Source organism: Oreochromis niloticus, linkage group LG3 (assembly GCF_001858045.2).
Source record: "Oreochromis niloticus isolate F11D_XX linkage group LG3, O_niloticus_UMD_NMBU, whole genome shotgun sequence".
Classification (NCBI taxonomy): Eukaryota; Metazoa; Chordata; class Actinopteri; order Cichliformes; family Cichlidae; genus Oreochromis; species Oreochromis niloticus.
The window spans coordinates 50,997,833-51,011,597 of record NC_031967.2 but is presented as its reverse complement, the minus strand read 5'-3'; the positions used below and the strand labels follow the sequence as shown (position 1 = coordinate 51,011,597).

Here is a 13,765-nt window from a genome sequence, read left to right as displayed (position 1 = left end):
GCCAACCCCTATTAAAAGGGAGTTGCCTGAGGTTATAAAGCATGGATGACAGTTTCAAAGTCACGCCTGAAAAGAAAAGGCTTAGCCTTCAACAGACGTCTGAGGTGATAGAATGAAGATTTCACCACCGCATTAACATGACCATCGAAACTACCGGTAAGCGCAGAATCGATTTTTACCGCAAGATTAGTAACCGAGCTCTTCAGGTAAGGAGTGAGAGCAGCAAAGTCAACTTCTGGTGTACCAGAGGAACAACTGGGACTGAATAAAATTGCTTCCTTTTTACGTTAATTAAAATTTTAAAAATTTATAGCCATCCATGATCTAATATCGCTAAGACAATCAAGCAGGAGTCCAATCGAGGAGCTATCAGAGTGACTAAAAGGTAGATAAAGCTGGCAATCATGAGCATATAGACGAAATGAAATTTTGAGTTTTCGGAAGATCGCACCTAGTGGCAGGAGATACAATGAAAACAGATCCCTGTGGTACACCACATGGCAGAGGGGCCACAGAGGATGAAGCCAAACCTAATATAGCACAAAAGCTCCTGTTAGAGAGATATGATTTTATTATTTTAAACTGGAAATTCCTACACAATGCTGTAGTCAGGAGATCAGCAGGTCATGATCCACTGTGTCATACCAGCAAAAACAAGCAATACATGTTTACCACAGTACGTTGCTAACAAAATGTCATTTATAACCCTTATAAGAGCTGTTTTCATGCTGCAAAATGGCCTAAAGCCAGTCTGAAGAGCTTCTGGGATTTGAAAATCATTTAAATAGTCATTCAGCTGAGTGTGAGCAATCTTTTGCAGGATCTTACTCAGAAAAGGAAGCTTAGAGATAGGTCTGAAGTTTGTCATAATTGAAGTGTCTGAGCCTGGTTTCTTAAGTAAAAGGTAGATACTGCGTTCTTAAACTCCTTTGGTACTTGACCAGACAAGAGGCTGGTATTGATTAAGAGCTTCCAGGGAGAAGTGCAGCCCGTCATTTTTCACATCATCTAGTCTTTATGGGCAATGTTGCTGACTCTAGTTGAGTATAATCAGTTAGCCAAGGACTGGTCTTGGGTTTACACTGTAAAGTCCAGATGAACGAGTAATCCATCTGAGGTGGACTACTCAGACGAAGGGACAAAAGTTGGTCAAACAGTGTAGAAAAATGCTCGGCAGTATCTGAGCCGAAGGCACGACAGTGTGGGACAGGTGCAACCTGTTTAATCACAGGACTAAGAGGAACAATGTCAAATAAAATGGGCATATGATCAGAGAATATCCTCGACATGTAAGTTACAGACACATAACTCATATGATAGCACAGTCCAATGTGTGACCTTGTTCTTGTGTGGCACCCTTAACAGATTGGACAAGATTAAAAGAGTTCATTAAGTCCTTAGCCAGGGGCTTCCCTGGGCAACAGCCTTGAATCCAGGATCTGGTCATACCGTGATGCACAGCAAGCAAGAAAGCCAGAAAACTCAGGAAAAAAAAAAAATATTTCTCTTATTATAACTATCCTTCATTTGATATTTCTTGTGCTTTGGAAGTAGATGTAATGAATGTATGGAAAACCTACAACAAATCCATTAATTCATTTATTTTATTCAGTGTTGGGCAAGTTACTTTGAAAAAGTAATTCAATTATAGTTACTAGTTACTACTTCAAAAAAGTAACTGAGTTAGTAACTGAGTTACAATATTCTAAAAGTGATTAATTACTTGGAAAAGTAACTATTGCGTTACTTAAAAAAACAAAAAACAAAGAACGTTTAACCCTCTGGGGTCCAGGGTGTAATTGGCCATTTTTTTACTACTCTTGATTTTCCCTCCACATTTTACCTGTAAAAACTATTTACTTTGCCTTGTTTGGTATCATTCTTTTTAGCACAACCTCACGTGCCTGAATTTACAGTCATGTTCTCATTTTGTCATACTGTACAACCAGAATTGATCTAAAATCAGACAAAAACCATAAAATCACAGTAGAAAAAGTTATATTTTTACTGTAACAACCACAAACATGTTTAATGAATCATATTTCATAACTTCAAATGCAAATATTAATTGTCAATTTTAAAATCTTATGCACAAGTTTTGCAAACAACAAATTTATTTGCATCCATTTACCTTTTACCTTGATTTTTTAAATAACCATTTCAAACTATTTACAGAACAATCAGCTGTTCTTCAATAAGATGCCACACAAATTATTTGTGCCACTCCAAAAAAATCATTTCTGTCCACTACAAAGGAGAACATCACAGCCTGATACCTGCAGGTCTGACAGCAGCAGGTGTATCACTGCTGTTTCTACCTGGAGACAGCAGTCGCCTCATTGTTCTGACACACAACACAAAACTATCCACAACACTACACACTAACTACACAAGACAACACATTAACTACACACTCCAAACATGCTAAACGTCACAAATCTCCCACATCTCAAAACTCGCGCTCTCTCTTTCTGCTCTCTCTCTCTCTCTCTCTCTCGACGTCACTCCTAAAACTTTGTTTTGTTTTGTTTTGTTTTTGCTCATAAGCAGAGAGTGCTTGCTAGCGCTAACGTGGCGAAACTATTGAGGAAAAAACGCCGTGTATATCTTGTTTATCACGACTCTGGTTTTATGTCTGTGAAGGTTCTCAGTCATCCAGGTCATCGTAGTCAAAGGAGTTTGCAAAGAAAAGCGTCTGGACTTCTTTAAGTTGCTTGAAGACGTTTCACCTCTCATCCGAGAAGCTTCTTCAGTTCTAAGGTCAAATGGCCGAGAGTCCCAGATTTAAACCCAGTGGGAGTATCCCCCCAAAGAGGGACAAAGGACCCCCTGGTGATCCTCTAATCACATGCGCCAAGGTGTGAAAGCGGGTGTGGGACCTAATCAGCCAGGGTTTCGGGTGAGCCCATTGTGAAACCTGGCCCCACCTTGTCATGTGAATTCCTGAGGTCAGATGGCCCAGGATGTGAGTGGGCGTTAAGGCGTCTGGGGAGGGAACTCAAAACTGGATTATAGATGGCAGACAGTTGGTGTCGTAAACCACCGCCTCTGTTCAAAGATGGTCGCTCACAGTGGACATAGATGGCCTCTTTCACTCCTCTTTCAAACCATCTGTCCTCTCTGTCCAAAATGTGAACATTGGCATCCTCGAAAGAGTGACCTTTATCCTTAAGATGCAGATGGACTGCTGAGTCTTGTCCTGTGGAGGTGGCTCTTCTATGTTGTGCCATGCGCTTGTGAAGTGGCTGTTTGGTCTCTCCAATGTAGAGGTCTGGGCATTCCTCGCTGCACTGTACAGCATACACCACGTTGTTCAGTCTGTGTTTTGGAGTTTTGTCTTTCGGGTGAACCAGTTTGTGTCTGAGTGTGTTGCTGGGTCTGAAGTACACTGGGATGTCGTGCTTGGAGAAAACTCTCCTGAGTTTCTCTGATACACCGGCTACATAGGGGATGACAACGTTGTTGCGTCTGTCTTTCTTATCCTCCCTCGCTGGTGTCTGATCTTCTTTTCTGTGCCTCTTTGCTGACTTTATGAACGCCCAGTTCGGATAACCGCATGTTTTCAGTGCTTCCTTTACATGTGTGTGTTCCTTCTTTTTCCCTTCAGGCTTAGAGGGAACATGTTCTGCCCGGTGGTGTAGGGTCCTAATTACTCCAAGTTTGTGTTCCAGAGGGTGATGGGAGTCAAAGAGGAGGTACTGGTCCGTGTGTGTGGGCTTCTGGTAAACTTCAATGTTGATGTTGCCATTCTCATCAATGTGCACAGCGCAGTCCAGGAAAGGCAAGCAGTTGTCCTTTGTGTCTTCCCTGGTGAACTTGATGTTTTTATCCACGGCGTTAATGTGCGCAGTGAAGGATTCCACTTCTTGTGTCTTGATTTTGACCCAGGTGTCATCTACATATCTGTACCAGTGGCTGGGTACTCCTCCTTTGAAAGAGCCAAGAGCCTTTCTTTCCACTTCCTCCATGTAAAGGTTGGCTACAATAGGTGACACAGGGGAGCCCATGGCACAGCCATGTTTTTGTCTGTAGAAGCCTTCGTTGTATTTGAAGTATGTTGTGGTAAGGCAGAGGTCTAACAGTGTGCAAATCTGATCGGGTGTGAAGTTGGTCCTGTCTTCCAAGGAGCTGTCTTCTTGTAGTCGTTTTCTGACAGTCTCCACTGCTTCCGTGGTGGGTATGCAAGTGAAGAGAGAGACTACGTCAAAGGACACCATGGTTTCATCTGGGTCCAGGGTAAGTTTCTGGACCTTGTCAGTGAAGTCGGTGGAGTTCTTGATGTGGTGTAGGGTGTTCCCCACTCTGGTTTTACGTGGCCTATCAACACAATTTAAAAACTGGCACCTTGTTGCTTTGTCTTTAAGTGGTCATGTGATTGACTTACCACGACTACTTTATTCTTCCTCAGTCAAACAGCAGCACTCGATTGTTTTGCCCCCTGAGCTCCAGGTGTTGTGCTAGACAGTGATCGTGATTACCGTCCGCAGGAGCGCGCAGCTGCTTAAAGCTGTAGCGTCCAGATTACTTAAAGCTACTTCCTGCAGCTGATATAAGATGCGGTAAGCTGAACACAGCTTCAACCGTCTGTTTGTTGAAAAATAGTAATGGACCGCGTTTCCTTGTTAGTAACTGTAACGGCGTTGTAACGATAGGAATAGTAATTAGTTAGATTACTCGTTACTGAAAAAAGTAACGCCGTTACTCCCATCACTGATTATATTCCACTTGTTGAAGTGAATCACACAGATTAACAATCTGATGAACACTTTGAAAAACTTGGTATCCAAAAATTGTACTCAAGTAAGAGTAGCATTACTTTAAAATAGTCTTGAAGGAGGATGTCTCAACTATAGAAAATGGTTGGTTGGCCTCACATCAAACGTAAGCAGAAGCTTGTCAAACGTTGCTTGTGGCAGGTCCACCTAGAGCCAGTAAAAGAAACTAAGTTTTGCAAATCGACTTTTGTTTTCTGTGGCTGTCCATTAATTCTGTATACATCCTCATTTTGTTGGAGTGAACCCTCTGTTGGCAGAAAAACGAGACCATGAAATGACATGTGACTAAGCAATTTCTATACAGTTTAAAACCCCCCAAAAAACAATGTTCCCATGTTCATAACCCTCCTGTCATGCTTTCATGTTCAACTATTTGGGGTGGGTGATGAACATGACTGGAGGGTTAAACTAGCACAAAAGAAAAATGGCAGTCACTTTTGTCCAGAAACACCACAGGTGTCACAATGCTGATTAAAACACTCAAAATTCAATGAAAAAGGTGATCATCACTTCAAGTGCATGTTCAAGTGCATAGTGTGGAGGATATCATTAGGCATCAGGTGTAAACCACAATATTTATTAGTGCTTGTGAAAAGATTTTGTTTATTATTCAAATATGCTTTGCTTGTGATTGTGTAAACTCTGAATGACGATTCACCCTGATAAACATGAAGCCTTGCCTATGCTTATCATATGCCTGTGAAGACAAGTTTCTGTGTAAAGAGGAACGGAAAGTTCCACTTAAGCAGATGTTTAGTCTAAGTATGAACAGAACGTTTTAGCAAGATATGCATTTGTCTGTTAAGCAATCTATATTCTTTAGCAAGATATGCATTTGCAATCTATATTCTGAGAACAGGCGGAGACTGCCTCCGTCTGCTGTGTCCTATATAACCTGCAATAAAGAAGAGTACTGTGTGACTCTCATGAGAGACGTTCACCCATGTACATGTGATTGATTATATTGTCTCACTGTGTCTCTGTTTTACTTGGCAGCCTTCTATTTGGGAGATTTCTCCCGACATTTCTTGGTCCTTCGGAGCCGGATGAGACAGCCTATTTAAAGCAGCTCTCACAGAAAGCGCCTCACCAGGTCCCGTCGGTGCGAGAAGCCCACGTTGAAGTCTGCCGGCAGCTCACGCACTAGGCGCGTGATAAAACCCAAGAGCGTGAATTCGGGTCTTGGTCAACGTTTTACAAGCGGTCCGCACCGTCGGGGGCTGATCAGGTGCATCTGAAGAAACCAGCGCCAAGGTAAGACAGACTACTTTGAGATAATAAAGGTTTGCGCAAAAACGAAAACGAAACTTAAAAGAAAATAGACTCGTCCAAGAGAGACTGGAAGCATTAAGCTCGTCTTGAGGACTGGTAGTCAGCTCGCCCGCAGAGGGTTGGAAGCAGTAAAATAAATATTGAGCTCGTCTAAGAATGATTGGTAGCTCCCCGAAAGGGTAAAAATAGGCCTATAAGCTCGCCCAAGAGAGGCTGGAAGCACTACGCTCGCTTTAAGGAAGCTGGTAGCGTGAACGCGCGTTGAAACTGTCTGTCTTTTATTGTCTATTTTTGTGGTGGAATAAGTTGATTTCTACAGCACAATAAGGAGGCTGAACTATTCCACTGATTTGTTTACTGTTGGTCGCTGAAGTACTGGCGAACCGAGAGGAAGGTCGTGTTTTATCACATAAAGTCGACACCGCTTTTGAGAATAGCTCAAAAGTAGAAGGGCGTGTCAGCCACCTCTCTCTGTTCTCGTGCCAGTGAAAGCGCCGCAGGTGTGTGTGTGTATTACTAAGCGCTAAATACATAAAGAAATAAATAAGTAGAAATAAACATATAAAACAAATAAGAAAATGGGAAATAAAGCAACAAAACTCACTGCTGACGAGCAGTGGCTAGAAAAGAAATGTCCAGGCGCCGGACAAATTAGTGCATATAGATGGAGAAATCCAAAGAAACTAAATGTCCCACGTGGGAGGGAAAATGCATTAACTAAATTATAAGAAACCCTCCAAGCAGAAATAAATACTGAAAAGGAAGCTAAAAAGAAATCAAACATACACAAGAGTTGTAATATTTTAAAGCATGGAAAGAGGAATGAAGTGGAATAAACAAAAGGTTAAATTAAGGTTAACTTAAATTAAAGCAAAGAAACAAAATTGGGAAGACAACCAAGCTGAATGAATAGAATGCGTGAAACCAGATAATTCACACAAAATATATCAAATAAAAAAGAGAGATGCATAAGGCATATTAAGGCTGTGTCATTGTTCAGCCAAGGGAAATGTCTCCAGCTTGGGAAGGTGTGAAGCTGCAGATTCACACAGACCCGTGATGGATACATAATAAAATATAAACTAATATACTATTGTATATTAGTAGTAAAGTAGTGTATTGTGATATACCATTGCTGTTATAAAAAAGGAAAAACAATACAATGATAACATTAATAATGACATACTATTAATAGGAAGAGGCACCTCAGTCAGTTATGATGTGAGGTGGAAGATTGTTAAAAGTAGTCTGATTCAAGCTTAAGGTTTGCTCAAACTCAGTACAATGATATATGAGATGAAGAAAATAAGGAAATAACTACACTAATAAGATAAGATAAGATAACCTTTATTAGTCCCACACGTGGGAAATTTGTTTTGTCACAGCAGGAAGTGGACAGTGCAAAAGTTATGGAGCAAAAATTAGAATAAAATAAAATAAGAATAAATACAGTACACAACTGTACAGAATAGAATAAAATAAAATACTATATACAGTAGAATAAAATATACAATAAGATAAAAATAGAATACAAATGCTATAATCAGGTGCATAGAGACACTTGACCTGCTTGTAAACCTGTCATCTTAGATGAGACTTTGTTAGGATGAAGAGCAAACCTATACTAACAACTAATAAGCCAAACCCTGTATACAACAGCTAAAGCTACAGGTTTGAGAAGCTGAATAAAATGAATTAAATATGTGGACACTACCAAGCTGATGAGCAAGTTACACATAATGATTAGGCATATGATTTACTAATGCAGATGTAATAACTTTATTCTAAAATTCAAGGAGAACAAACAAGAACAACACCTTCAGTTGTGTATTGTTGTTGTTCTCTGTGCAGTGTGCTGAGTTTTGTTTTTTGTTTCTTTTGTTTTTTGAAATGTTGCTTGAGTGATGAGCACTGTAACTTCTGAAGTAGCTCTCACCATGTGTCCTTGATGATGATAAGTCCAGAGCCAGCTGAGAGCTGGGTTATCTGTTTTGTTTTATGTGACAAGGCTGAGAAATTAAAACTTAGTTTCTTGTTTTGAAAAAAAAGAAAAAAAAAAAAAAAAAAAAAGAGAGAGGCCCCTACTCTCTGAATACAATATTCTCTTCATAACTCGGCAGTATGAAATGTCATGAAACAGTGTAACTCACTCACAGTAAATCAGCAGTATAGGATAATACAAACCTATCTAATAAATCTAATGATTTTCACATTCTTTTAACTCAGAAGTGTGATGCAAACTAAAACTACATACTGATTACACAAGAAGTATGATGTGGCCTACAGCAGTATCATGATTCACTCATTTTGATTACAGGTATAATGTAATATATGACAGCATAATAATCTCACAACTGCTACAAGCACATTTGCCTTTCTTAACACACGCGAGTGAAAGGCAGCTGTTAAGAAAATGCCCTTTTGGGTGAGACAGGCCCAGAGGCCCTGCATGCAAGCGTACTAACACACATACATGCAATGAAGAGCAGCTTACACTAGAGCACACACTATACATGCGCCTCTATATCTCACATTGGTATTAAAACAGGAAAAACTTAATAGTTTTGTTATCAACTGCTGAATTTACCCACTACTGACATTTAACTCTCCAGCTTGCAGGACAATAGGTGAAACGTTTGTGAAAACAGAGAAGGAAAAATAAAGACACAGAGAGAGTCTGGTATGACCAAGCAGTGATCAGACAATAAATTTAGTTGGTAATACAATAAATTGTGAGATGCTTTCTCCTTGATTGATGCAACACAAGTAATTTACTGTAGGGAGGAAATTCTCTTTTGTGATAATCTTTTGAACGTGCATTTCTGTTGACCTGTCAATTTAGCGCATTATAAGCTGAAATGCGGAGCGCAACTAAGAGATGACTTGATGATTTGTGAAGGAAAACCAATACTTCCAAAATCTCTACACAAAACAGCAGCCTTAGTGACACATGGAGTTACTCTCCATGCGTCAACAGGAGGGATAGGAGATATAATCTCCAAAACACTTTTACACTCTAAATTTCGAAACTTCAGCAAAATGCTTATGTAACCATTTTATTCCAACATATGGCATCCCCACTCTGATAAGATCAGATAATGGGACACACTTTGTCAATGAGGTAATCAGCAAAGTCTCTGAAGCACTAGGATTCAGCATCAAAAATCACTGTGCTTATCACCCGCAAAGTGCAGGATTAGTGGAAAGAACTAACGGCACAATAAAACAGAGACTTAGAACATGTATGGAAGAAACAGGGAGACCATGGCCTGAGTGTATAGGCCTAGTAAAAATGTGGATGAGATTAACACAGGGTTCTCAGAAACTCACACCTTTTGAAATCATTCATGGCAGACCATTTCCACTGCCAATCACAAGTGAACCTTTAGATAAATCAATCAGAGAAACTACACTAGCAGAATGGATGTCAAAACTGCTGGAAAACAAAGATATTGTTTTAAACAATAAATTGCCTTCCGAATCTTCTCCAGTATCTTGCAGGTTGAAACCAGGCGACTGGGTCCTGATCCGAGTTCTCCACAGAAAGAATTGGAGCTCGCCCCGTTGGGAAGGACCCTACCAAGTGCTCGTCACCACGCCAACTGCCTGTAAGATAGCAGAGAGACCATCTTGGATTCACCAAAGCCACTGCAAGAAAGTGAGTGACAGCCCAGACTCATGGACGCCGGCACCCCTACCCTCAGGTGATCTGACTGGTGAAGGGAGGGCTGATTGGGTATATCCCGCCCTCTGCTTCTTGCCAGTAGTCTACTCACCTGAGGACCTAGGCGTGTTTGGTCGCCATGAAGACGCTTGTTGTCCTCGTGGCTGTCCTCCTACTCTCAGCAGGACTCCTCATGTTTTTAGAGGATGGTACAGAAGACGAACAGCACCATCTACGGACGAGATGGACGCATGACAATTCACACCTCCGTGACATGACACAAGACCACATCCACCCATGGATGAATAACGCATGGTACCGCTACCTACATGACAGGACTAAGGGAGAGCCTAATAACACTGCATGTTACGTCTGCTCCCACATGCCATGCACTTCAACACATCCCACTTTTTATGGAAACTACATGAATAAAACACAAGCCAAGTGCGCTGCCAGCTTCGCGGGCATTGGCTATCAACATAAGAAAATCATCATTGATGAGACAAGCTCTATCATCTATTCACTTAACCTTCTTTAGTATCTTTCAGGGACCACCCCGATACGAGGTAATCACCGTCGAAAACGCTGGACTTGACAACGGAACGTGTGACCGGCTCTTCTGGATCAACTTCAACGTGACAAATCGGAACACGTCCATTCACTTCCCAGTGTTCTTGGACCAAACCCCAGGGAAGAACCACTCCATGTGCTACCGACAAGACAACGGTAACAGACCCCTAGGCAACACCACCAACTGTAACCAAACCGCTGCCAATGGAGAGGGCACACCTGTAAACACGTCCGCGCCCAGCAACGGCACCTACTGGGTGCAGGGAATGGCCTGGCTGTGTGGACAACGTGCCTACTTCATACTGCCACCCGGATGGACGGGCACCTGTGCCCCAATCTTCATTTCAGACCACACCTTCAGGATGTCAGCTGTAAATAGCTCTCAGACCACAAGACGACGACGAGACGTCTCCGCAGTGCAACCACATGACCCCATCTATGGCAGTGATGTGCCAGAGGAATTTAAGCTTTGGACCACCGGACAAAAGGTCCTCCACTCACTGTTTCCATGGGTGGGCACTGGAAAGAACATGTTAAGGATTGAAACTTTGGACTACCGCTTTGGACTGTTCCTGAATGCCTCGTGCAAAATCAACAATCAACAAAATGAAGAGATTGATGCCCTGTGCATAACTGTGATGCAACACCGAGTCGCACTGGACATGATTCTGGCTGAAAAAGGAGGACTCTGTATACTCTTTAACAACACATGCTGTACGTACATTCCAGATAATGTTCACTCTTCCAACATGACCGACGCCTTACGCACGCTGAAACAACTCAGGGATGCTCAGCAACAGGACTATGTCACGAACACTGAAGATTGGCTTACCTGGCTGTTGAGTGGTTCCTGGAAATCTCTTTTAATAAAAGGACTGGTTTTTGTAGGAGTTCTTCTACTCCTACTCTGTTGTTTTACTTCTTGTATTTTGCCATGTGCACAATCAATGATTAATAAAGTTGTTGCAGTTCATGTGCAGGCATACCTGACACTGCCCATGGACGAAGATGATGATAATCCCCCTGACACTGAAATGCTGTGATACACCAATGTATGACGTGCTGATTAAAAATGCGCTGCAAGAAATCATGCACAGATAATAAACCAAAGGTGTTTTAACTAGTGTGAAAGTTAAACAACAGGAGGGAAACGTGAAAAGATTTTGTTTATTATTCAAATATGCTTTGCTTGTAACTGTGTAAACTCTGAATGATGATTCACCCTGATAAACATGAAGCCTTGCCTATGCTTATCAAATGCCTGTGAAGACAAGTTTCTGTGTAAAGAGGAACGGAAAGTTCCACTTAAGCAGATGTTTAGTATAGTATGAACAGAACGTTTTAGCAAGATATGAATTTGTCTGTTAAGCAATCTATATTCTTTAGCAAGATATGCATTTGCAATCTATATTCTGAGAACAGGCGGAGACTGCCTCCGTCTGCTGTGTCCTATATAACCTGCAATAAAGAAGAGTACTGTGTGACTCTCATGAGAGACATTCACCCATGTACATGTGATTGATTATATTGTCTCACTGTGTCTCTGTTTTACTTTGGCAGCCTTCTATTTGGGAGATGTCTCCCGACAGTGCTTTAAGTTGTGTTGACCCGAAGACGACAGGAAGGGAAGAGAAACAAAGTCGTGCCTACATCACATGTGTCTCTGCTAAAAAAAAAAAAAAATCCAGATAAAGGTCAAAACAAGAACTTATGCAATGCTTAGCAGTGCAAGTCAATAGATTCTCCTTCAAAAAAAAAGTTTAGCTTTTCTTCTTTATAAACTTCTACACCTTATAACTGTACTTCTCTGAAGCAAGAGTCAGGACAAAAAGTCACTTGTGGAGAAAAGAAAAATATTAAAACGGCTTAATTACTAATGTAGTTTTTAGTAGAAAGGGGGTGATTCTGGATATGCGCTTTTTTTTTTTTTTTAAATCATCTAATTTCTAATATGGGCAAGGCCTAAGACTGTGATTCTATAACCCACGGGTGTCAAGCTCCAGTCCTCGAGGGCCAGTGTTCTGAAACTATTAAACATGTCCTCACCGTGACATGCCAAATAAAATTATTGGGTCATTAGCAAGACTCCATAGTACTTGACTGCATGCTGAAGTGGCAATTCAGCCATTTAATTCATGTGTGTTGGATTATGGACACATCAAAAAGTTGCAGTACACCGACTCTCAAGGAATCAAGCTCGACACAGCCGCTGTAAAACTGACATCCTCTTAACCACAGCTAAAAAAGAAATTTAGAGCAAACTTACCGCAAAATGTTTCCTCAGGTTAGATGTTGAGTTTTTGTCAGTTTGCTTTGGCTCACACAGAAGACACCGCATTATATAGCTGTCCTTTTGTACTCCCTTAAAGCGAAACATGCTTTGCATATGCGGCCAAGGGTATTTGTCCTCTTCAGTTTTAGCGGAGACGGTTGCTTCTGCCATTGTTTTTTTTTTTTTTTATGTTTCGTCTGTCCGTCTTTGTAGTCTGAAAGGCTTGGGCTGCTCGGCCCACCATTTTATATCTGGTCATGTGACTGCATGGCTACGTCTGATTGGTGAAAGAGTTACCGGTAGCTCCAGTGGTGGCATGATCCATTATTAGTAGTATTATCCAATATGTGAAATCAATTATTTTTTTAAAAGTAACAAGTCAAATAAGATAAGACTTTTTATGCTAATCTCAATGTTTTCTCCCGCACTACAACCCACAGTAACTAATCCATGCCCTTCTTTTGTGGACTATAACCCCATTTATGTTGTTTGTTTAAACTACTACTGCATGACTGCCAATAAAAGTTCATTTGGTTTGGCCCCTTAAACACACACAACCTTTCCAAACCTGAAGTCTTATCCATATTTCTGAGGTCGCTTCACTGAAAACAGTCAGCTCTTACTGGACCTGAGAGTAGAAATCAGTAAAGATGGCAAACCTTTGGCTCTCCTGTCCATCACCAGTAGCTCCCTATGGCCTGTCTACCACTTAACCTTTTAATTTGATGAAAGCTTTGTCTAGACATCACCAAGAACAGGATGGAAACTGGATCAATTTAACAGTGTGCGAACAGATTTGTTTGCTTAATGCTTAGTCTGAAACTGGATAGTAGTCAAAATTCATACAACAAATGGTTTATTCATTTTTAAATTCTCTGTTATTTATTTTATTTTATTTTATTGCAGTTTTAAAGCTACAGTAGCCTACTTATAATTTGAATTTCATTAATCCCACGTAAGACTTCATATGTTTAGAGCTGCTAGGTGTAAAGTTCATTAAACTGTGTGTTTGGTAGTAATGAATATAATTATAAAATTAAAGAAGATATTCAATTTAGTTATGTAATTTTAGTCACATTTCACATTAAATCGCTTTATTTATTTACATCTATTGTTAATACTAGCCTGTGACCTCTGTTATAAGGCTTAAACATGTTCTGCAGCTTTTTAAAGCAACACACGCAGCTGCATTGGTGGAAGTATGTTGCTTCA

General features: G+C 40.8%; 1 protein-coding gene across 3 annotated transcripts in view; it reads right to left on the bottom strand.

The window, feature by feature from the left end:
- The window catches only part of LOC102082963 (NXPE family member 3), a 35,215-nt gene that overhangs the window by 20,685 nt on the left and 765 nt on the right, over window positions 1-13,765 (bottom strand). The window lies entirely within an intron of this gene.